Source organism: Pipistrellus kuhlii, unplaced genomic scaffold (assembly GCF_014108245.1).
Source record: "Pipistrellus kuhlii isolate mPipKuh1 unplaced genomic scaffold, mPipKuh1.p scaffold_m20_p_8, whole genome shotgun sequence".
Classification (NCBI taxonomy): Eukaryota; Metazoa; Chordata; class Mammalia; order Chiroptera; family Vespertilionidae; genus Pipistrellus; species Pipistrellus kuhlii.
Genome location: NW_023425584.1, coordinates 40,829,847 through 40,856,909, shown reverse-complemented (window position 1 = coordinate 40,856,909; position 27,063 = coordinate 40,829,847). Strand labels below are relative to the sequence as shown.

General features: G+C 36.1%; 1 pseudogene; it reads right to left on the bottom strand.

The window, feature by feature from the left end:
* Positions 1-11,003: 11,003 nt before the first annotated feature.
* LOC118711296 lies at positions 11,004-13,403 on the bottom strand (annotated as a pseudogene).
* Between the last annotated feature and the right edge of the window lie 13,660 nt (positions 13,404-27,063).

Here is a 27,063-nt window from a genome sequence, read left to right as displayed (position 1 = left end):
AAAAATATCAAAATCATAAAGCTACTGCTGTAAAGTAAAATGCCATAAGGCTACAATTACATTCTATTATCATGATCTACTCTTTTGTCTCTACTGATTAAATGCATGTTCTGAGTACTTAAAAACAAACAAAACAAAACAAAAAACAGTTATATTTTTCCTGGATTTATAAATACTAAACAAACAAAATCCATAAATTATAGAATTTATAGTAAGAATAAATGCCCACATTTTCAGACTTTTTTCAAACATTTCCACAATTCTTTTTGCTCATTTTAATAACCACACTTTCTTCTGTATATCAGCCAACTCTCAGAAAGACATGATATAGATTCCATGTGGATTTTTGTTTTACCTTAGTGCCAAATCATTAATACCTAATCATCTTTAAAGGCTGATATTCATCTAGAATTGTTTGTTTACAAAATTTTAGTTTCTGTATTAAAATATGTTTTAATACTATCAATACTACCAAAATTAGAAGTATAGCCACAGATAAAAACTTTCCTAAATGCACTTTTCTAATTTAAACAAAGTCTCTCCAAAATACAGCCATTATAAGTCCTTCCTATAAGAGTTTACAGTTAGAGAGGAGATAGACCTTTGGCACGTGGATAAAAATTGCGTAAACAAAACTTTCCATAACTCCTACTAATTTTCCCACTCTTTCTCATCAGTTTTCCAGCATTTGATTTCCCCTGACATCTTTTATTGCTGTTGTTGTTATTGTTAATCTTCAACTGAGAATATCTTTTTCCATCAATTTTTAGACAAAGTGAAAGGAAGGGAGAGAGACTGAGAGAGAGAGAAACATGAATGTGAGAGACACACATCAGTTGGTTGCCTCCCAGGCCAGGGATGGAGCCTGCAACCAAGATACACGTTCTTGGCCTAAATCGAACCCAAACCCTTGAGTCCTTGAGTCAAATTTTTAAACACTGAGCCACACTGACTAAGGTTCCCTTGACCTCTTTGTCCCTCTTATTATTTAAATGAAATATAAACCCTTAACTATAGCTGATCAGAAAAATCACCTCTGTGTGTGCTCACGTGTGTGTGTGTGTGTGTGTGTGTGTGTGTGTGTGTGTGAATAAACTTTGTTTGTTCTCCTACTATTAGTCTTTTGAATTTTGACATTTAATTCACAGACTAAATTGATAGAGGTAACGTTTTTTCTTTATGCCAACATGAAATATGTGTAAACATTATGTAAACATTTCTTGTGTTTATTCTCCTAAATAAAATAGATTGCTTCTCATTTTACACAGAATAGCATATTTATAGAAAGAACAAAAGAATGTTTCTCCCACCTGAAAAATGTTCTCCCTATCAACTAGTAAATAAGTAAACAAACAAATAAATGAATGAATAATTTATGTAACATTGAAAACTTTGTTTTCAAAGGAATAATATATGTTTTCTTCATGCTTGTTATCTACAGGAATGGATAGAAGCCTAACAATCTCACTAGTTTCAGAAAGCTTTTTACTTAGCTTCTTAAATTCTTCCCTGCTTCACATCTAACCTTCTGAACATTGCCTCCACTAGTGGTCTCATTCTTCACTTTCCATTCACTCTTCCAGGCACTGCATACACCTACTAAAACACTAACCCTGCCACTGCCAAAAATAACAAAAAACTTGCTCTTGTTTGCAAGTCCAATTAATCTTCTGAGTTTATTTTTTTATCTTTTATATTTTGAATTTAAAAAAAATGATAAACACATTCTCAAGTATTTCAAATAAAAATAAACAATATAAAATATGAACAACTCATATCAACTCATCTTCTTATACTTTTACAACTATTTTGATCTCAAATGCTTCATCTTCCAAGTATTTTACAACTTCCCTTTGACTTGATTGATGGATATTTTCACACCGTGTTCTTGTGTGTTCAATTTTTTTTATTCTTGAAAAACTCTTTTCCTTTGATTTTTAATGTATTATTTATTGATTTCAGAAAGGAAGGGAGAGGAAGAAAGAGATAGAAACATCAATGATGAGATTATTTGATCTGCTGCCTCCTGCATGCCCCCTCATGCAACCTGGGCATGTGTCCTGACTGGGAATCTAACCAGTGACCTGGGTCGATGCTTAACAGCTGAGCCACACTGGCCCACGGGCCTCGCTCCCTTTGATTCCGAGAAACATTTAGACAAGTGAATAAAGTTCATTAAAATAAAATTTACGTTGTCAAATTACAGCAGTTTATAGAAAATAGTTACACATATGTTTATTAAACCTTTTGATTTTTTTTTATCATAATCTTAGTGTAGTTTCAAAGAAGCTATGTTTTCTTACATCTCCAAGTGATTGCTCTAATTTTTTAATGTTCCGCTATACACATTTTCAGGGGGATTCTCTAATTTGAATATATATCTTTTTCACTTCATATGTATTTTGTATTCAGCTACACTTTTGCCAATAACTAGCATGTTTGTTTCATCAAAGCTCTTGATCTGCCCACTTGGATTCTGATTATCTGTCTACTTCAGATCTACTGTTGGACAGCATTTTGATCTTCACACAAACATTTAGTCCTCAGTATTTGAAAGGTGTCCATGTGAGTTATGAGACCATGGAAAATTTTTCAACTTCTATGTAAGCTTTCTTTTAAGCCAGTGATAGTAGTCACACCTAACATAAATTTGTTGTGAGGAGTAAACGTGTTAATTTAATCAGCATTCATACTACCTGACATTTGTTAAGCACATACTTGGTGAATGCAAACAATAAGAGAGTCTCTGCATTATAGAAGTGAATTTTCTTTTTCTCTAATTATCTGAACTGTGAAAAATGACCACCCCAAAATACTTCTGAAGGCCCTTGTTACTTTTCTTTGTAATACTACATTTCCAAGAAATCAAACACAAATTATGAGTTACCTCTTGTACTGTTTACTACTCAGAATCTTAAATACAGGAACATAAGTTATAAGTAACTGCACTTATTTAACTGATGAGCCTAATTCTTAGTTACCATTAGCCCTCCATATATTAATCTGTGATTGCAACCTACTAAAAAAAATTATTTTTTTTTTTTAGTCCTCTTTCTGTGAAGAGTTTAGTTTGCCTTTATGTCAATGATCATTTCCTTCTTCCTTCTAGTAGATGGAAATTCTCTTTGAATTCTGGCATACCATTAGTCCTACTTTGAGTCTTATTTACATCTTTGTTTAGGGTACCTGACTAAAAGTTTTTTAAAAAGTATGCCACAGGACGGGCTTTAAGCCAAATGCCATTTTAACTTAGAAATTTAATTGACTCTGTTGTTCTGTGATAAAATATTATTGTTTATGTTTTTAAGCTTTACTATAATGAGTAGTAGCAATGTCACTTCAAAGTTATGAAGCTTATGACTGGGACATGTTTAAAATAATTTATTTTTAGTAGAGTTAAACTGCATTTTGTTTTTCATATTTTCACATCATTAGAAATCAAATATTTATAAAGAGCATCCTCATGCAACATCCTTCTATTTCTGGAAAATAGGTTATTTTTTTCTTAAAATCCCAAGATGAGATTTCACTCTCATGCCATCTGGCAAGATAATAAGAGAACATCTAAAATCAATACTTTAATATGATCCTGGCTAAAAACTATCCTCAATAAGAATTAATGTCATATGGCTAAAGCTTAAGAAAATAAAAAAGGATTGTTACTTTCTAACAAACCAAAGAAAAGAATTTGGGGGTGGGTAAAGAAAGGAAAACAAAGTATAAACAGTTTGTGATTTTTTAACTAGTAATAGACTAATTGCTGATTGCATAGGATGAAAATATTTTTTAGAAAAACCTGTTCCAAATATATTTTATGCTTAGTTTGCAAAGTTGCAGTTTTTAAATGAAACAATAATGCACTATTTTAATCAATAATAATAAAATAAATGACAAAATAAAAACAAAGGAGAGGAAACAAAGCCATAGAAATTACAATAACAATTCTGTATTTTTTTTCTGCTCTACTTGTTCATGTATTTTAAAATAAAATTAGAGATTGAGCAAAAAATAAATAAATTTATGGACAGAGCAACAGTGTGGTGATTGCAGAAGTGGAGGTGGAGGGGGTATGGGGTACAATGGTGATGGACTGCGAATGTCATTGACTTGCTGTTTATTCAAAGATTGCTATAGCAAGTGGGTCAGTGATCACTCATTAATTTGGCAGAGATTGAAAAGCAGGCAGAGAATGGGAAAGCTTTACAGTGAGAAAAAGGGAAGACTTCAGGTGTGTCCTGATTGGATTCTGTTGGCATGGAGAAGCTGGAGGCAAGCTAAATAGAAACAGGACATTCTGGGATTGATTAGGGGTGCAGCATTGGCTTTCTACAGATGGCCCTAAGTTAGAGGTGCTGTCAGTTATAAATCAAGGCCCAGTTGTTTGGGACTAAATTACAGAGGGGTTATTGTGTAGCTTCTTGGATGGACAGGTTAATAGGTCTGTCCTCCTGATCTGGTTACTGTAGAGAGTGGGTTGGCTTCTTGAGCTAGGTACTGAAGATTATGAGTAGGAGATATAAATATAGATAAGATGTAGATATCTGATTATTGTTCTTTTATACATTAAACATTTTAGTACTATTAAAGATTAAGTCTGAGTCAAAAGTGTCCTGATTTGTGCATCCCAAAACAATTCAATATACTAGTATCTCAATTTGATGTATCTTGCTCTGGTCACATCTGGCATTTTGGGATGGTGTTTATGGTATTCATTTGTTGTGTTTACCTTCTCATTGCAAACAAACACTATCTCTTATATCTAACTTTATTAATCATAATATTGCAAAATATTTCTGATGGAGCACAAACACTAAATATAAAAGGCTCAAATCCATGTTTTTGGGTTTATTTCCTATTCCTTTATGTGTAACTGGACCACTCATGCTATTTTCCTTTATACAAATGACTGGGAGAGAAAGGAACTGGGATTCTGAATTCATAATTTCGATTTAAACACGTTATACTTTGATATTTAATAAGCACTGAAATGAAGATGCATGGTGATTTTGAACATTGGAAGTGCCTGGATATCTATTAAAACACATGGACCTGAACTGGATCACTTTAGGAAAGATTACACAGAGGACCAAGGTGTAAAATTAGTCAACATTTAGAAGTTTGGTTAACTGCCCCGGCCTGGTGACTTCGTTAGTTGGAGCCTCCTCCCAGGCACCAAAGTCTGAGGGTTTGATTCCCAGTCAGGACACGTAACTAGCCTGTGGGTTATCCCCTGTTTCTGGCACCTATGGGAGGCAACTGTTCAATGTTTTTCTCTGTCATCAATCTTTCTGTCTTGCTCCTTCCTCTATTTCTAAAATCAATAATAATAATAATAATAATAATAATAATAGAACATATCATCCTCAGGTGAAGATTTAAAAAAAAGATTGGTTGAGGAATAGACTTCTTTAAAAAGAGAGGAGAGATTGGTGGAAAAGCACTGTGCCCCCTCTGTATTGCTTGAATTTACCTTAGAAGTAAAGGGATCCTTTGTTTGAATCAAACATTTCAATGGGTCTTCTCTGTTCAAAGTTAAAATCAAGGTCCTATTCAGGAATGTTCAATAGGGTCCTGACTGCTCTACATAATAATGTACGAAGATGTCTTTATTGTGCGTGGTAATAGGTAACATCTTTCAAATGTAATTGCCCTTAGGAGCTTTCCCCCCTGGATATAGATTTGTACTTTGCTGCCTGTGTAAATTACTATTAGAAGCAATTGTATTCTCTCGGGGGGATTAGGAGCAGATGCCTCGGAAATGGGGCTTATCTTGAACGCATATTATTGGGGCACATAGGAATTGACTAGACTGGTAATGTCAAATCACTTTGGACTTTTTTGCTGTATTTCCTATATGACACTCCAGCTTGAGTAACGCAGGCTTTGCAAAACGCACTATTGTTCACATTCTCTTTTAGTGAGGTTCTTCCCCACTCCACCCTAAAAGGAATGACCATTGCACCTGATGAGAAACAATTATAATTTGATTCTCTAAGGCTGTGATGGGAGATGCATTGATAATGATGTAGTATATAAAAAGGAACTGCAAACAGATTTAGGGGTTGGGGAAGGTTTCTCAGAGGAACTGACTTCCAGACTAAGGGTTTAGTTTAACATAAGAAAAAGAAGTGGGTGAAGACATTACAGGCAGCATTCCTAACAGAGACAAAAGCACATACAAAATTACTCCAGCAAGTGTGATTTTAGGGCCATGCAAATGATAAAAGGCAAGAACAGGAAATCCAGATCACAGAATTGGAAATGATACTACAAAATCGCAGCTGTTAAGCTGAGCAGAGCTAATATCAGAATCTCTGTAGGGGTGTGACATACCAAAGTTTAAGAATTCAAATTTCTCAGAAGTTTGCTTATTTTTGGTAATAATGTTTAAATTACCTTGATACATGAAATAACTTCAGAGACTATGATAATTTTGTTTGTTGATATGTGTATATGGTATCAAATAAAACAAACTGGAATATAAGTTAGGAAATACTTTATTGGAAATGATTGATTACTACAAGGGAGTAGAGGATGTGTGTGCATGTTGTGGAGGTTGGGTGGGGGATAATAATAAAACAGGGAGAATGCCCTCACCATGATACCTGCAAACATTTAAAAGGTAAGGCAAAAGGGTTGTTTTGTTTTGTTTTGTTTTAATAGGGAGAAGTGAACAAAGTTAGAAAGAAGAGTTGCAGGGAAGTGGGATGGAAGGATGTTGATTGGGAATGTTTTCCCCTGAGATTACTCTATTGGTGAGGCTGTTAAGTAGGGGTTGCATGCTGGCTCAGAGTTGGGAGCAGGGGAGTCAAAGTTCAGGAAACAGGAGGAAGGAGAGAGAAGCTTAAGGAAACTTTGGTCAAGTCAAGGTAGCAGGTGTTTTATCCAGATTGGTCAGCAGGTCCATACAATTCAACTAATCATTTATTGTAATGATATGGTGATTTGGAGGGTCTGTGTTTAGTCTAATTATTGGTAAACAAGGGAGTATTCTTGGACCTTGCCTAAGTCATATGTGGAAGAATGGTTCCTCCTGTAAAGGATTTTTATGAAACAAAGAGGTGAGATTTTTTTTTTAATTGTAATGTTTTCCAGGATCAGAGGACTGGGAGTAAAGTTAAACATTATCATTATCATGCTTGAGAGAGCAGGGAGGAGACTAACAAAGGTGAACCATGAAAATAGAGTCTTATAAGGGCCAAAATTGGAAACTGCTATGTTTAGGTGACAGATCAAGGCAATGAATTTCAGAGAAATAATAGATAGAATAACTCACAGCATCATAGGACAAATTCACTGATAGCACGGGATTCTATAATATCAAAAGCATAATTCTACAAAATGAAAATAACTGTTTGGAAATGTAACCCTCCTAAACAATAAAATAGTGTTTGGCAGGAGAACAAAGAAGAAGTTTAAGATTTCATAGGTAAAACAAATATACTTTATAAAAAGAAACAATGCAAATGGTTTTCTGAATAAAGACACCTGTGTTACATGAGTTATCTAATTAGAAAATGCATTTGTCATGTATGTCTGTCAGGGAAGGCTAGGCATAAACTGAGGAGGCACACCACCTCAGTATCTCAGTAACTTAAAATAATAAAGTCTTATTTCCTGTTTGTGTTGCATCTATTATTGCTTAGCAGGGAGGTTCTGTTCATATATCCACTCAGATACACAGGTTAATGGAGCAGAATACATTAACCAAATTTTGTGATTAGTGGGTAGGAGGAATATACCAGCTAAAAAGTGACAAAAATCACTTAATTGTATAAGCTGTGGATTTTCAAATGGTCCCACCACACTAAAGAGAACCAAACGAAAAGAAGATGGTAATATTTGGTGAACAGCCTGAATGTCTACTGGAATGCACCTAATTTTCAGCTTACTCGCCTTCCTGCAGTCAGAATATAAGCAGATACTTTCTAAATAAGAGAAGCCAGTTCTGTCTTAGGGCATCAAGCTCAAAGCCCAGGATCTCTTTATAACATGTGAGTATGACTATTTTAGGAGATGGTGTTCAGAGGTCTCTAACTTAAGTTAGAATGTAGCTTATTTTGATCCAAAGTCTTTGGCACCAAAATAACAACTATTCTGTCAGGATAAGTATTAAGTGCCAGGAAAGAATTCAGAACTCGTAATTTCATATATAACTGGTCAATATATAACATTATAAAAAATAATGTACTTTCTTATAAAGTTAAACATATACTTTGCATCCCATTCGTCTCATGCCTAGATATTTATCGAAGGGAAATTAAATCTATGTTCACACAGATACCTGCATGTATATGTATCCCTTCTGACAACCTAGGTATGAATTTATAATGAGAAAATCAGTTCAGCAATTTTAGCTAAATTACATTGGTAAAAGTTAGGCATATTCTACAATACCTAATTTACAGAAATATTATATATGTAATATGCATTTTTTTTCAAAATAGAACACTTTCTAATTTCAGGCCAATTATTCTCCAATTCATGAATGCCTTTCAACAAAAAATTTGATGGATTTTATTCAAATCATCAACAACTAGAAATACCCCAAATGTCCCTCACCTGAGAAATGGATTAAAAAAAATGGGGAGTGGGCATCCTTAATGAAATTCTATGGAGCAATAGAAAGAAACAAGCTATTGATGCACAGAATACATGATCCATAGTCATATATTGCAGGTGTTTTTCAAAAAAAGGTAAGAATGACCTTCAAATCTCATCATGGGATTCCAGGATATTTTTAAGACAATATCTGAAAATAGAGTTGTATAATTTCACTTAATATAAAAAGAATCACAATATACTCAACACTGTATAACTCTTTGTAAGGTAATGATTCTTTAAGTTCCTGATTTAACAAAAAATTGGTCGTAAAATATTCAGAATTCTTCAGAACAGAAAATGCTGTCCTCTTATAAAATGTACTGCAGTGGTCAAAAGGAGCTAATTAATTCATATTAATTTGGAAACCTTTATAAATCTAATGCAAGGATATTTCTCAATTAAAAGATTAATTAGCATTCCACTCTAAATCAGTCTCTTACTTTTTTGGGTAGTGTAAGTGGGAATATACCTCAGATATAATCTCTCTATAACATTAAACATTAGCATAGCTGAAGGTGCAAAGTAAGCACCCTTCCCATGTTACATTTTAGAAGTGACTGATACTCACGGTTAGTATCTCCAATTACCATCCAGAATATAAGCCACAGCCACAATGTATACTACTGCCCTAAAAGGCTCTTAAATATCCCTCTTACACATAGACTTACTAGTATCCTCATCAGTAGAATAGGAGACAGAAACATCCAGTGTCTTCCAGCTGGCAGCCCCAGAGGGCTTGATATAATCTAATGTAATCTATAACATCTCTAGCCAGCAAATTGACTTTCTATTAACATGTAGAAACTGAGGTTTATAGAGTTCATCTTATCCAAAGTCGCATAGCTAATAAATGTTAGAGCTTAAAATCTACATAGTATTTTTTGGACATATCTCAGAGACAATCTCTCTTCAACTTGTAGATTCTAAAGAATATCTACACAATGTCTCAATCAATCATTTTTTTTTTAATTTCATGTAGTCCATTGGGGAAGGACAGCTCAGTGTGATGATAGAACCTTCTGCCAGACAAGCTAGGTATGAATATATAATGAGAAAATCAGTTTAGCTAAATTTTAATTTTAGGTAAAATTTAGGCTAACCCTAACTAATCGACAAAAATATTATACATGTAATACATGTATTTTTTCAAAATGGAACACTTTCAAACACTTTCTAATTTTAAACTAACTATTCTTCAACTCATTGGATGCATTTCAAGAAAAAGTTAGAGTAATTAGGAGTAATTAACACTAAAACCACTTTTCTTAATTTTAGAGAGTATTCTGTTTTTTTAAATCTTATCTCACCACATATTGCTGAGGTCTGTCTCTTTCATAATCAGAGACTGAAATGTCTGCCAAGACAAAAAAGGAGAGATTACAGAAAGGAAAAAAGAGTCTTTATAGTCTTATAAACAGTATTTATAAGCCTGAATTTAAACGTTACAATGGAGTAATTACCTTTTAGGAATGGAAAGGAGTAATAAAATATGTCAAGTGATAACTATAAGCTATTAATTCTCCTTTTAAGAGTTTATATAGTCTGGCGTAGCTAGTTGACTTTTTAAAATGTAACTGTTCGCAATTGAATTCTGAATTAGCCTTTACTTGCAGACTCAAGGCCATTTAAGCAGGCCGTTTGGAAATGAGGTTTAGTCAGATACCTGCTGTCTCTAGGTCACCACATGGTTGGGATATTTTCATTTACCATGCTTACATTTACCTCTTTTTTTAAACTAACAAAATTGACAGGTGAGATTCCAGCATAGCTGGAATGATTCTCCTCCCATAGTGGTCACAACTTTTACATTGAAACAATATTTGGTGAGAAGTATGTACCAAGAACTGTAACAGTTGTGCTAACTACATTCTTTAATGTTTATATAAAGTTTATAGATATGTGATTTTTTTTTAAAAAGGGATGTATTATTTTGACTTTATTTTTTTATTTTTATTTTTTAAATATATTTTATTGATTTTTTGCACAGAGGAAGAGAGAGGGATAGACAGTTAGAAACATCAATGAGAGGGAATCTTCAATCAACTACCTCTTGCACACCCTCCACTGGAGACGTGCTCACAACCAAGGTACATGCCCTTGACCGGAATCGAATGTGGGACCCTTCAGTTTGCAGGCTGACGCTCTATCCACTGAGCCAAACCAGTTTAGGCTATTTTGATGTTAAACATTAAAAAAAAAAAAAAATCAAGTTTTATAGCAGGCATTTGAAAACTGTTATTCCCGGTTGTTATTGATATGAGTCAAATACTTTCTTATAACAAATTTCCCATGATCTCTCTGTGACCTATGCTATAGTCCCCGGGCTCTAAACATACAAGTGAAGGAATGCAAGTATGTGTATGTTTTAGTAAAATTGTTCCAATATGTTGGGAACAATTCTAGTATGTGGGGTGTTTAAGGTATTTCAGCACCTTTAGTACTCTTCAGAGAATTGTAAATAGACAATATTTGCTTTATGAGGTTTCTAAGGACTGTGTGCGCCTTGTAAGGAGAGGTACAAAGTGTTTTGCTATAATTCTTCTGAGCATGACTACAACAGACTAGCTGATCTGAAATCTGGTCTTGATCATTCTCTTGATGTTCACTTATTTCTTCTTCTTCATGAAAGGCCATAACATTCACAGCCAAATTCTGAGTGCCATTTGGAGTAGCTAGGTGGCACCAAATATAGGATTTAAAAACTTGAATTGCATGTTGGGGGAAATACTTTATGAAAATGTATGTCCTCTTGGAACCTAAGTTAGCAATTTGTTATATACTTCCATGTATGCTATGTCATCTTTATAAAGACTTCTTCCAATGCAGCACTTCAACCAAAGGAACGTCTGATATGTGTGAGGCAGTTAATCGAGGAGGAGAAAAGTCCCTTTGGAATGGCAGCTAAAATATTTTGAGAAAGCAAGGTGGCTCAGTTGGGTGAAGTGATGTGGGCTCCATTTCTGGTCAGGGCACATACCTGGTTTCCAATTTGATCCCTGTTTGGGACACGTACAGGATGCAACCAATCCATGTTTCTCTCTCACATAGAGAGTTCTCTCTCTCCCTCCCTCTCTCTTTAAAAATCAATGAGAATATATCCTCAGGTGAGTGAGGGAGAGAGAGTGAGAGAGAAAGAGAGAAAGAGAGAAAGAGAGGGGGGGGAGAGAGAGAGAGAGAGAGAGAGAGAGAGAGAGAGAGAGAGAGAGGAGGGAGAGATGGAATACAGTTATTAGATTGCTGATAATGCTGGACATGCCCACAACTTTATTTAAAAAAATATATATTTTATTGATTTTTTTACAGAGAGAAAGAGAGGGATATAGAGTTGGAAACATCGATGAGAGAGAATCATCGATCAGCTGCTTCTTGCACACCCTCTACTGTGGATGTGCCCGAAACCAAGGTACAATACATGCCCTTGACCGGAATCGAACCTGGGACCTTTCAGTCTGCAGGCTGACGTTCTATCCATTGAGCCAAACCGGTTTCAGCTGAACATGCTTACAGCTTTAGAATCTTCTATTTTAATTTCATCAATTATATTCAGTAATCTGGCAATGAGGTGTGCTAAATAATCAAATTGGAATGTTTCATGGGGGAAGACAGATCCATGAAGAGAAGCTAACTGGTCAAGGCAGTGAAGAGAAAATTGTGTCATACACGAATCTTCTCTGATTTTTTCATGTACTGTAAGGAGAGATGTCTCCTACCAGGACCCTGTTAGTTTTAACTGCATATTTTGTGAGGATTCAAACACACACACACACACACACACACACACACACACACACACACACATATATATATATATATATATATATATATATATATATATATATATATATATATAATGTCTGCCCAAAATTTGGAAGAAGTTCCAGCTAAATACCTAATTGGCAAGGACAAGGTAATGCTGAAATACCAAAGACATCTGAGCACTGAGGTTTTTGTCTCTTGAGGAACTCCAGCAGAACTTAAAAAAGTTAACATAAACATTTGATAAAGATCTTCTTTCTGGAATTCGCTTTTACAATTACAGTGGAATTCCACACTCAGTCCAATGTTGCTAGCTTCACTTGAACTTGAGTGTTCACTCACTAGTGCAGTTAGCCGAGGCCACAATTTGCACAGACTTGCCACTTTGCACTCACCAAAGGGCTGACTTCACGAAGAGCCCTCTGGCAGGCAACGGACTTATCTATCGAATGATCTTTGCTTTAAAGTTAGTGCTACTGCTCATAGAACCTGCTCCTGAACATAATCTAGGAGGGTTGGCTTTTGTGAGACATAGGTTACAAGGCATGTTTGCAGTGATTCAATGCTACTTTTTGTAAGATAATCCCTCTTGGAAAACTGTTTCCCTTTATGGCTATGCCAACTTGAAAGACAGCCTTTAACCGTTATCCCAAAGCATGAAGTACCAACATATAATTGCAAACTGCGAAGGGTGATTTATTTATTTGTTTATTTATTTATTTTTTACTTCCTCAATGATAAGTATGAGGGCTGCGTTGTTCATTTTTGTCTGTGGATCCGTGGAAGCTGGGGCCCTCCAGCCCTGGGCCACCCTCCCAGGGGAGCGATCACTTCCTGCCCCACAGCCCTGAGGGTCTCCAGGGACTTACTGCGCTTGCGCGCTGCGTGCCGGAAGCGGCCTGTAGGCCGGCCAATCGCCGCAGCAGCACCTGACAGAGCCTCACGTGCGTCAGTTCGTGCGTGCCTGCATGCGTGCCTGCATGCGTGCGTGATGCATGCGTGCGTGATGCATGCGTGCGTGATGCATGCGTGCGTGCCTGCATGCGTGCGTGCCTGCATGCGTGCGTGCCTGCATGCGTGCGTAAGTCCCTGTCGCAGTCCAGGCTGTGTGGCTGCCTCCCCTCCTGGAAGCCGGGGAAGCTGGCCGCTAGGAAGGAGACAAGCCCCTGCCATTGGCCAAGATCGTGGCCGGTATGTACTCGTTTCGTTCTGTTTATTCCTCAGGAGGTTGACATTGGCAGGTGAAGTCACGTGCTTTGGGATGGAACGTGTTAGAATTCAAACCTGACGTGTGCTTGACTTCAGCACCTGCGCACCTTGGCTGTTTTGTTTTCCAAAGTCCCACTCCCACATCATCCGTGGAAACTTTTTAACGTAAGAGTTTGAAAATTCCCCTCAAATGTCTTTCTTACATGGCACCACATTTCCCAGATGTGCAAGTCTCTAATTTCACAGATGTAAGATTTATATATATATATATATTATTGAGTTTTTACAGAGTGGAAGAGAGAGGGATAGAGAGCTAGAAACATTCATGAGAGAGAAACATCAATCAACTGCCTCTTGCACCCCCTACACTGGGGATGTGCCCGCAACCAAGGTACATGCCCTTGACCGGAATCGAACCCGGGACCTTTCAGTCCACAGGCCCACACTCTATCCACTGAGCCAAACCGGTTTTGGCTAGACTTAATATTAAAAGCATGATCTATAAAATAACTGAGATAATTGTACATTATCAAAATTAAACATTTTCGGTGGAAGACCCTGTTAAGAGCATAAAAAGACAAGCTATACACTAGAGGAAAATATTTGCAAACCATTTATTCAACAAAGGGTAGTATCAAGAAAATATGAAAAATGAGTTGAGATTTTCCTTTTCACTCATGGTTAGAACTACTCCTAAGAGAGAGTCAAAGTTGCTTATTTCTGAGTAATGCTGACTTACAGAATGGAAACATGTATATATTATATACCATGTTGGCACTATTTCATTCTTGGTTGTATGTTTGTTGGTAAGCCCTGATAGTTTGAGGTTGAAGCAGGGGAAAGCCTCTAACAGAAGTTGTGATAAGCCTATTCTTCTAACTCACTTGTAACTTCAAGCCCTCTTAGGGACTGTTTTATATATACTATTGCCACATAATGTTGAAGTTCTTCTTATCTCCCAGACTTATGGTTAGGCACATCAAAAAGCACTTGAGAGCATGATCCTTTGGTTACTTGGTGTTCTAAGTGTACATATTCAATTGCTCTGAAAGGCAATTGTACTTTTCACTTAAAAAAATAGAATATTTATTGTTAAAGAGATATTCAAAATCCACGTCTGAGGAGTACCTGCTGATTCTCTTGTCAGTGTGTTCCATGTGATATTGATCTGCCATCAACACTTGCAGCAGCATTAGATCTGTTAGATCATGAAAAGTGATAGAGCCGCTGACTTTTCAGTCTTGAGTAGCTCAGTTGCTTTCTCTTTCTCTGAACTCCAGGAAATGGCAAACTATTTTCAAATAATAGAGTAAATGTAAGAGTAGGATACTTTTTTTTTTTTTTTAATGGAGGAGAGAAAATTCAGACTTGCTATGATTTGCAGAATTCCCAAAGTTGTGTGTGTGTGTGTGTGTGTGTGTGTCCAATGTAATATAATCCCTGATATTGTTGATGAAAATTGTGAGAATAACATCTTATTACTGTGCTATAGTAAATTGGCAAGCCTGACCTAATGAGGAGGGCCATTTACAAGTGGAGTCTTTTTTGTAGCTGAATGCAGAGAAAGTTTGAGGCATGCTTGCTGGCTGGCCTGAAGGACAGCAAGAGGTTGTGACCTGCTGGTGGAGGCCATGTGGCAAAGAGGTGCAGGTTGCTTCTATGATCTAATAACAGTAACTGACATCTATCAAGAAAACAGGGGTATCAATCATACAGCTGCAAGGAGATGACTTCTTTTTAAAACCAGTGAGCTCGGAAGAAGATCCTGAGTCTCTGATGAGAATCATAGCATCATAGCACTGTTCAGACACCTCACACAGAAGTTCCAGAAAAGCCTTTTAAGACTCCTGACCCTTGAAAACTGCCAGATATTAAATGTGTATTGTTTTAAGCTTCTAAGTCTATAGTAAAGAAAACTAGTAAAAGTTCTTTGAACCACTGGGAGTATTTACATTTTCAAGAAAAATATTTTTCTTTTTCTCTCATGGGTGTTTTTATTATGGCATAAAAGTAATTTGCTAATCTTTCCTGCACAATTAGTTATTGACAGTGAATAAGTATGCAGTACAGCATCAGTCTGCCTGGAACTAAATCCCTCTCAGTTCCTTCTTAGCTGTGACTGGGGACAAGTTATTTAAGAGCCTTATGACTCTTTCTCCTCTATTATGAAATGAAGAATATATTAGCAATATAATATCAACTCTTTCATAGGGTTGTGTGCTGAGAATTAACAGTATATTAACATATATAAATAATAAATATAAGTTGATGTTGCTGATTGTTATAGCTTTAGATTCTATCAACCTGATATCAGTGATATATTGGACAAGTGTAGCATACTTCAGGATTATGAATTAGATATTCTTTCTGAAAACTGCATCATGGCACAAAACTAGAGAGATAAAATGTCATAGAAGCAGAATTTCTGAGAGGCAGTGAAAGCAAGCCACTCTGTTTTAATTTGTGTTCCACTGAAATTCCTTGATCAATAAAAACATACTAATTGCCAAGGCATATATTTGTGGGCTTTAATAAGCAGAGTTCATCTGGGTAATGGGTACAGTTGGACTTATTAAGATTACAGTAATTATTTTTCAGATATTCTTAGTTTTATTTGTAATAACAAAACACTGGAAGCAGTCCAGATGTCTTCAATAAGTTAAACTCCCAATACATCTATGCAATGGAATACTTTTATAGCAATAGAAAGGAATGAATTACTGATATACTATACAACAACCTGAATGAACTTCAAGTATAATATGCTTAGTGAAAAATGTCAATTGCAAAAGGTTACATCGAAAAACTATATGAGTCAATTTATATAACATCAAAATGACACAACTAGAAATGGAGTACATCTTAGCAGTTGCCGGGTGATATGGAGAAGGGTGAGATTGAGTGGAAGATGAATACAAAGAAGTAGCATAAAGGAATTTGTTAGTGGTGATTGACTGGTTGAATATCTTGATTATTTTTTAATTTCTTTATTGATTTAGGTGTTACATATGTGTCCTTATTCCCCTATTTATGCCCCTCCCCCCCACATCCTTCCCACTCATGCCCTCACCCCCCTGATGTCTCTGTCCATGGGTTAGGCTTATATGCCTGCATACAAGTCCTTTGGTTGATCTCTCCCTCTTATCCCCACCCTCCCCTACCTTCCTTCTGAGGTTTGATGGTCTGATGGATGCTTCTCTGGATCTGTTTTTGTTCACCAGTTTATGTTGTTCATTATATTCCACAAATGAGTGAGATCATGTGGTATTTATCTTTATCTGTCTGGCTTATTTCGCTTTGCATAATGCTCTCCAGTTCCATCCATGGTGTTGCAAATGGTAAGAACTCCTTTTTTACCACAGCAAAGTATTCCATTGTGTAGATGTACCACAGTTTCTTAATCCACTCATCTGTTAATGGGCACTTAGGCTGTTTCCAAATCTTAGCTATGGTGAACTGTGCTGCTATGAACATAGGGATGCAGATACCCTTTCTGATTGTTTTTTCTAGTTTCTTGGGATATATTCCTAGAAGGGGTATCACTGGGTCAAATTGGAGTTCCATTTTTAGTTTTGTTTTTTTTTTTAAATATATTTTATTGATTTTTTACAGAGAGGAAGAGAGAGGTATAGAGAGTTAGAAACATCGATGAGAGAGAATCATCAATCAGCTGCCTCTTGCACACCCCCTACTGAGGATGTGCCTGCAACCAAGGTACATGCCCTTGACCATAATTGAACCGGGACCTTTCAGTCCACAGGCCGATGCTCTATCCACAGAGCCAAACCGGTTTCGGCCATTTTTAGTTTTTTTGAGGTAACTCCATAGAGTTCTCCACAGTGACTGCACCAGTCTGCATTCCCTTCAGCAGTGAAGGAGGGTTCCTTTTTCTCAGCATCCTCTCCAGCACTTGTCATTTGTTGATTTGTTGATGAATGCCATTCTGACAGGTGTGAGATGGTACCACATTGACATTTTGATTTGTATCTCTCAGATGATTAGTGACTTTGAGCATGTTTTGATATGTCTCTTAGGCTTCCTTCTGTCTTCTTTCAAAAAGTATATATTTAGGTCACTTACCCATTTTTTTGATTGGGGTGTTTATCTTCCTTTTATTAAGTTGTATGAGTTCCCTGTAAAAGTTGGAGATTAAGCCCTTATCGATGATAACATTGGCAAATATGTTCTCACATGCAGTGTGCTTTCCTGGTGTTTTGTTGGTTTCTTTTGTTGTGAAAAAGCTTTTTATTTTGATATAGTCACATTTGTTTATTTTTTCTTTAGTTTCCATTGTCCTAGGAGCAGTATCAGTGAAGAAATTGCTTCGCATATGAGATTTTACTGCCTGTGAATTCCTCTTTTTATGGTTTCCCATCTTATGTTTAAGTCCTTTATCTATTTTGAGTTTATTTTTGTGTATGGTATAAGTTGGTGGTCTAGTTTCATTTTTTTTGCATGTATCTGTCCAATTTTCCAACACCATTTATTGAAGAGATTATCTTGACTCCATTGTATGTTCATGCCTCCTTTGTTAAATGTTAATTGGGTATAGTGGCTTGGGTCGATTTCTGGGTTTTCTATTCTATTGCATTGTTCTATATGTCTGTTCTTGTGCTAATATCAGGCTGTTTTGAGAACAATGGCTTTGTTATACAGCTTGATTTCTGGTATTGAGATCACACACACCTACTTTGTTCTTCTTTCTCAGGATAGCTGCAGCTATTCGGGGTCCTTTTTTATTCCAGGTAAATTTTTAGAAAGTTCGTTCTAAGTCTATAAAATATGCCATTGGTGTTTTATTAGGGAGTACATTGAATTTCTATACAACAATAATGAATTTACAGAAAGAGAGACTAAAAAAGCAATCCTATTTCCCATCGCATAAAAAAAAAAATTAAGATACCTAGGAATAAATTAGGTAAAAGACCTATACGCAGCAAACTATAGGACTCTGAATAAAGAGAGAGGAAAACATAAACAAATGGAAGAATGTACCGTGTTCATGGATTGGTAGAATTAACATCATCAAAATGTCCATACTAGGCTTTGATTATTAAAGATTTATTACGATTATAGTAATCAAATAGTCAAGAAAATAGAGATGGACTATGAATTAAAGAGCTGGCATCTTTAAAGTTTTTGAAGTTTACACAAATTTTAAACTCCCTCAGGGATGGAAAATAGCAAAAAAAAATTGATTTTACTATTATGAGTTTCAGGTGTCTATATTATTATAAATTGACTAGTTTCCAAAAATCTAGTATGCACAGTTGGTGTGCTGCTATGTACCAAATGTCCTGTTCCATTTACACACTGAGAAATTGATAAAAATGTCACATTAGATACAGAAACTCACTGCAATTAAATGTGGGACAAATTTTGTTAAGAATTTAAATTACCACTAAAGATGAGAGGATGGGAAACATTTGCAATATTGTGAACAATAAATAAAAATATATATATTAGTGCCAGTCTTACAGAGTTCTAAGAATAACTTACCAAACTAAAAAAATCTAAAACTATGCCTGTGGCACATTAATTGCTCAATAAATATTAACTATTTTATCATAAAAAAAGATATGGGATGGCAAACTTTTCCAAATGGTCATTAATACTGACTTCAAAATTGTAGTGTAGATTATTTAACCACATACAAGAAGTGTCCCATAACTTGTATTATTTAAAAATGTTCATATATTGTACGGTGTCTAAAAAATAAAATAATATGAAAATCTCCTAAGAGTGAAGCACATGCATAATGATGACAACTAGTCATTAAAGTAGAAATAATTTAGTTAATATCTTTAAAACATTTAAAGAGAACCACTTAAGGGATTAAAACCTATCTACATACAGTTTGTAAGTATCTACACTAATAAAGGAGAACCAGGCAAATTGACCGTACCTCCACTACACCCACAAGCCACAGCCACCAGCCAGTCAGGAGCAAGTATGTAAATTAACCCAACAAAGATGGCTGTGGCCATGGACCAAGCAGGAGGCTTGGGTTTCTCTGGCAATGGAGAAAGCCACGCTTCTACACCCTGGCCTGCGGGGCCTCTGCTCCAGGCTACAAAGTTTCAATTATAGAAGACAAATAAATCCCAGTAAAAATGGCTGCAGCCATGGAGTTGGAGATAGCAGGAGGCTTGAGTTGCCTCTGGCGATGGAGGAAGCCAAGCTTCTAGAGCCCTGGCTTCTTCTGGCCTCTGATCAAGGCTACAAAGTTTCAATTATAAAAAATAAATAAAGCCTAAATACCAGGGCCTACAGCTGGGTTGCTCGGGGGGCATGGCTGGCCTGCAAACCACTACAGGCCCCTCGCCCAGGCCACCCCAACCCCCAAGGGAACCCCTGATCCAGGACACCCTTCAGGGCAAACCAGCCGTTCCCCACCCATGCAGGAGGCATCTATCCTATCCTATATAATAAAAGAGAAATATGCAAATTGACTGTCAACCCAACACACAAGATGGCTGCCCCATGTGGACACAAGATGGCCGGCACAAGATGGCCAGCAGGGGAGGACAGTTGAGAGGAACCAGGCCTGCAAGGGAAGGCAGTTGTGTGCGATCAAGCCTGCAGGGGAGGGCTGTTAGGGCTGATCCTGCCGGCAGAGGAGGGAAGTTGGGGGTGACTAGGCCTGCAGGGAAGGGCAGTTTGCAGTGACCAGGCCTGCAGGTGAGGGCAGTTAGAGGCAATCAGGCTGGCAGGGGAGTGGGTAGGGGATGACCAGGCTGGCAGGCAGAAGCAATTAGGAGCAATCAGGAAGGCAGGCAGGCAAGCAGTTGGGAGCCAGAAGTCTTGGATTGTGAGAGGGATGTCTGACTTTCTGGATCAGGACTAAATGGACAGTCAGACATCCCCTGAGGGGTCCCATATTAGAAAGGGTGCAGTCTGGGCTAATAGACACACACACACACACCCCATCCACTGGGCCTCTAGTATGGTATAAATTAAGATTTGTATATGTACATTAAGAGAACTATCTGGGTTTAATTCTTGAATTGCATTTGCTACTACAAATTAGAGCTAAAATTATTTAACTGATTTTAAGGTTTACTACCAAATGTTTTATTTAAAAACAATCACAATTTTAGTTCTTTAAGGGTGACTGAACTAGATATCTAGTACTGAGAAGTAAATTATTACAAAATCTAACAGCTTAAAACAACAGCATTTATTATCTTGCACTGTGTGTGGACAACGAAACTGTGTGCTGTTTAGTTGGATACACCTACATCAAGATCTGTCATGATGTTTCAGTCAAGCTGTTGGACACAGCTTAAGCCATTGGAAAATTGATATCAGCTGAAGAATTTGCTTCCAAAGTCATTCACATGGTTGCTGGCATGTGTCTGTTCCTTGCAGGCTTTTGGAATAAGGACTCCAGTTCCTCTTTATGCTGCCTGGGTTATTCTAGTTGGAAATTTACTTACAAAATGACAGCTTGTTTCCCCTAGCATGAAAGATCCATGAGATTTAGAAAATCCCTAGCACAGCAGCCACAGTCTTCCTTAGCTCACTATTGTTCATGATATAACATTATATCTGCAGCTTCCTTTTTATTAGAAGAGTGTCAGTTCCTTCTGTGGACACTTGATGGTAGGAAACTTATGTCAGGGCATGAATACCAGAAGGCAAGAATCATTGGGACCTTCCTAGAGACTGCCTCGTATAGTGTCTCATTTGTCTCAATCTCTAGAATTGTAACCTTTTTTGGAAGGTTAGAAAAATTGTGTATTTATCTCTGACTCAAATATCTGAAAGTATAACTTAGTGGTGTTTGAACAATATGATAAAGGTAGCTATAAAATTTTGGTTGATACCCACAACCACAAGATGGCAGCAGCCAATGTTCTCAGCCCCACTGGGGCAGGCGAGCCTGTGGCACAGGCAAGCCCAAGCTCAGGTAACCAGGGCTGGCTGAGGCTTGCACTGCTGGCAGTGGCAGCAGCAGAGGTGTGATGGGAGCATCAACTTTTCCTAATTGCCGGGTCGCCTCCTGCCTCGAGGGCTCCCAGAATATGAGAGGGGAAGCCCAGGCTGAGGAACGCCCCCTTTCAGTGTATGAATTCTTATGCACTGGACCTCTAGTTTCTTTTATATATGTATATTTTCCCAGCTCTGAGAGAAGTGAGGATTTTTTTAGTTGTGTATTTTCTGGAATTTGAAGAATATGTAGAAAATATTAATCTTATTTCATTCAAACTTCTTGATGCAACTCTTTCTGCAATTTCAAGTATTTCTGTAACTTAGAAAATATATATATTTTTTTAATCTACACTTTATACATTCTCTTTTTCTGAAAACTTAAGTGTATGTTAGCTACAGTTTTTTTGTTTTTTTTTAAATTCCTTTTATGTTTTTTTCTGTTGTATATTTTCTTTTCTCTTTGCTCAACTTTTTTGGAAAATATGCATCATATCATAGGTTATCTCCTATATTTCATTATTATATATACTTTGTAAATTGTAAATGTTTTATGAAACTTATTATGACATTATTTAACTGATAGAGAAGAGTCAAAATGGATTCTTGAAATGGTATCTATTTTTAAATGTTTGATATTTCAGAAATAACTTACATGTTAACATTTTAATACCACACTACAAAGAAAACATATGTGACATTTGCCAATGATAAAAGGATCTTATGAACACAAGTTTTCCAGAAATGTTACATTATTATGTTTCCATTATAAATATTTAGGATTGATATAAAAATAAGAGATTTAAAAATATTCAGTAAGGAATCCATTTGTTATGAATAAAAGTTTAGTAAAACTTATGTGATACTGCATCATTTTTCAGTGTTTATTAATATTTCTGATATACTAGGTAGAAGAATTTTAATAATGATCTCCCCAAATAATAGTGGTAGAAAGTGAATACAAATTTAAAGTAAAAGTATGTATATGTGATATTGTAAAAGGACATAATAACAAAGAAATACTCTGGAATTAAAGGATTTTTTTTTAATTTAAGGATTTTCTGTTGAGTGATTTTATTTTTTATTTCCTTTTCGGCAATGGAATGAAATTCAGAATAAAAAATTTGACTTTATTTGATAGAAAGATTGGATATTAATTTTGACTCACTGTGTCATTGAAGAGTTAATGGAAGCGAGACCTCAGATAAGTGATTCTCAGGAAGACTAGCATAGGCTTGACTTATGAGAAAGTTGATTTTGTAAGTTAAAAAAAAAAGTACGCAAGTAATCAGCAAGTATAGTGTGCAGTATTTACTCTTCTTCATGAAATAGAGCTCTGTAATCATTCACTATCAATAGGCAGTAATCGGTTTAGAATCAAAGATATGATCAGGTTTAGTTGTGTTGTTTTGAGTAATGCAAACAAGTTACCTAATTGCCTCATAAATTCTTTAAATGAACATGCTACAGAGTAATCAGTGAAGTGAACATTTGCATATTTGAAGACCACGTTTGCCCTTCAGAAAAAAAAAAATTATGTCAGTATGTTAGATTGTACATTTTTACCGAATTTGTCTTGATGAGATTTGCATGTTAAGCAAGTGCTTGCACCTGTACATTTTCTGAGCTAAATGTAGACAGTTTAGAAAGCTGAAGGTGATGCAATTGCTTATTACTATTACTACTAAATGTATATAGTTGTTAATGAATTTGGGATCATGTAGTTGATATAAGCTCAACCATTCAAATGATATTTATTTTACATATATTGTGAAGAAAAGAACAAAATATTTATTTATTTATTTATTTATCTTTATCTTTTGTTAGACACATCTTAATAAAAATCATTGGTGTACAGAAGAGAAAAGCATCATAGGATATCAATATAACACTTGTGCCCTGAGTACCTACTTAATATAATGTTTTATTTTTTTCAAGTGACACTTCTCTTTCTCTCATAGTTCAGAATTTTTTTTTAATTTGGGACATGTACAATTGATGACATCTAACAGTTGCTCTTTGCTGTACAGCCATTATGAAATGGTTGACATTTCCTGTAAATATATGAAACTAATCATAATATGTTCAATTAATTTATATGCAATTTTTATAACAATTTTGGATTTAATGGTTTATCAGAAGGGTATGTATGAGAGCCCTTCCCTTGCTATCTCTCTGTCCTTTTTTTTTTTTTTTAATATATTTTATTGATTTTTTACAGAGAGAAAGAGAGAGGGATAGAGAGTTAGAAATTTCGGTGAGAGAGAATCATCGATCAGCTGCCTCCTGCACACCCCCCTCTGGGGATATGCCCGCAACCAAGGTACATGTCCTTGACCAGAATCGAACCTGGGACCTTTCAGTCCACAGACCGACGTTCTATCCATGAGACAAACTGGTTTGGGCCCCTTGCTACCTCTCACCACTGTCTCCGCCATTCCTCAGCACACAGGCATATCGGCTTTCAAACTTTCCCTACTCACTTCCTCTCACCCCCTTCCAGGGCCTCTGCTCTGGATGGGGCCTTTGGAATCCAGGGCTCTGGGGTTTTACAACAGAGCTGGGGTGGGAAAGGGTAAGCAGCACCAAAGATGGCTGATATGGCCACCCCCCTCTGCCTCAGCCTGACCAACTAGTTCAGCTCAGAACATGGCACTCAGAGGGGATCCCTACTTCCCCAGCAACGATTCTAGGGCCTCAGCCCCAGTACCAACCTCCTCTCCCCCTGGGCCCTCCCCACAGCCGGTGCTTGCTGCAGGTCCGTGTGCCTTACTTAACCACCCCTTCCTCCCTGTTCCTGCGAGGAGGCTGCATCTTTGTATGTTATATTCATATAAATTTTGTAACATTTTTGGGGAAAACACACACAAAATGATGACCAAGAGAATGCTGCAGTCGAAGTCGAGTCTGGCTCAGGAGAACGGAGAGAAGGGAGAAGTCCATAAGTTGGCTGATGTGAAGATATTTCTGAGTGACTGCCTGGCATGTGACACCTGTGTGACTGCAGAGGAAGGAGTCCAAGCTTCTCAGCAGAACACCAAGGACTTCCGGGTTCTGAAGCTTTGCTTTGGTTTCCAGAATTCCCTGCTCCCCATCTGTTGGCTCCCTCCCTCTTAGGGATGCTGTTGTCATCACATGGGTGCAACTGGAATATTGTGTCTTGAGAGGACTGCCCCAATGTACGTATCCTTTTATCTGGCAATGAAAAAATCCCAAAGAACAAGAATGGAGACAGAATACTGTCCTTTAGGCTTAAAACAACCGGAAGTGTCCTGCAGAGAGCTGAGACTTGGTTCTGTCCACACACCTCAGAGAGAATGGATGAGGAAATGACCCGGTCTGGCCCTGACTTTACCCACTTATGTTACTCTTGAAGGTGTCTTTGCCACAATGTGAATAAACTGCCACCTTTTGGAATAGGGGCTCATACGAAAGTCTGCATTCCCAACTTTTCTTGAAACAGATTATGTTCTGCAGCTGTGGCCACCGTCCTGAGACCAGGTCCTGTTGACCAGCTCCTGTTACTGGGAATCAGGGGGCACTGGAGTGCATTACCACCTAAGTTAAATCATCCTCTATCACTATATATTTGACACCCTCTTTGGCCTTTAGTACACTCCCTCTACCTTCCATTTGGTAACCACCATCTTTTGTCTGTGTCTATGAATTTTTATTTGTTTGTGTTTCTTATAAGTTCATTTCTTGCTTTCATTCTTATATCCTCATATTAGTGAAATCATATAGTTCTTAACTTTTTTCTGTAGTCTTATTTCACTTAGTATGAAATTCTCAAGGTCCATCCATGTTGTCACAAGTGGCAATATTTTATCTTTTCTTATGGCTGAGTAGTATTCCATTATATCACATTATTATAATAAGTTTAAATTGTATTGTTTTATTTTTTTAAATGTCTAAGTTAAAGGGTCATGCAGTAATATCCTAAGGATGTTTCAGATTGGGTGATTTATAAAAGGCTCAGGGTTATCATAGGCACTTGGAAGTTTACTGATAGCCTCATAAACTATGCTCATTCTGTTTTGCTACTGAACAGGGGCTAGAAAAATAGACTTAGTTCATCACCTGATGAGATCACAAAATATTCTATAAGCATATACCTTACTAATTGCTCTAACCAACTGAGCTAACCGGCCAGTCAAAACTAGGAGTTTTTAAATCATCAACAAAGATTAATTTGTAGAGAGGTCAATAAAAGTCATTTGAGTTTGATACTGAGAAGCCATCATTTTCATAACCCTAGGTTATGAAGATTACTGTTAAAGGCCTCAGTGGTTATTTTCAAATATATTTTCAGTATTTATTTAGAAAGTGAATATCAAATTTATATAATTACACTCTTCTTTTAATAAGATAAACTGTTTCTTTAAATTTTGTTAAAAATAAAGCCATATATATATATATATATATATATATATATATATATATATGGCTTTATTTTTATATAGATAGATAAAAATAATTTTTATACTATATTTATTCCTTACACCTATTGGCAATTAGTTAAGCAGAATAAATAATTCATTTCATTTTAAATAGTTATTTTTGACTAGTGGGCAGATACTTTGAATGCAGCATTGATTAAAACAGACCTGTTCTCTCTTAAAGTATTGCAAGGCCTCCATCTCATGGTGCAGCAGCTTCAAAGTTAACACTTTGAAGTTTTTTCAATCAATTATGTAGTCTAACCAAATGATAGATGTAGTCAGAATCTCAGGAAACTCAGAAATACAATAAAGATAGTGATGTTATTTTAGAATTCTTATAAGTAGTTTCTGTTTTCTGTGACTAGCTTCTACCTTATTTATTTTGGACATACATAGTAAAACGAGGAAAAGAGTAAGAAAAACAGTAAATAACCAATATATACTCTAAATTCATAATTCTCATAATTAATGTATATTCTAAATTTTCTGAGCAAATGCTTTCAAGAATCCTACCAGGTATGTTGCAAATTATGAACCATTTTAGTGCACTGGAATTATATTTAAAATATTCAACCTAAAATACTTCAAAGTATTAGCTTGAAAATTAGACTTATTTTATAAGTACCAGATTTTGGTACTTAAAAAAAAAAAAGTTAAGAAACCCATAAAGCTCCCAAGGTCAAAAATTGTAAATGTTTTGAGAATTCTTTTGAACATGTAGATAGCTAAAATTCATGAAGCATGCACATGTAGCTCAGATTTTTAGGAAAATCTGCTCCAATTACACCTAGTTTTGCTTATTAAAGTAAAATAGAAATTATTTAACTTGTGTACCTAAAGACCACGGGATATAATTATGAAGGTAATATTCAATTTATTTCTATTAGAAAAGAATGTTGTAAAATAGATTAGAGATCTTTATCAAGTAAAGTATTACAAGAAAAATAGTGTGTGATTTATGACACAAAACCAAAATTATTAAATGTTAAGACTTAAACTGGATAATTGAGTCAAAAATAAATAAAAGGACCAGAGACCATGGCTATCTCCCCAAATGAAAAGTAAGTGCCCCCAAATTTAACTGAGTACAGTAATTTCTTATTACACTATTAGAAATATC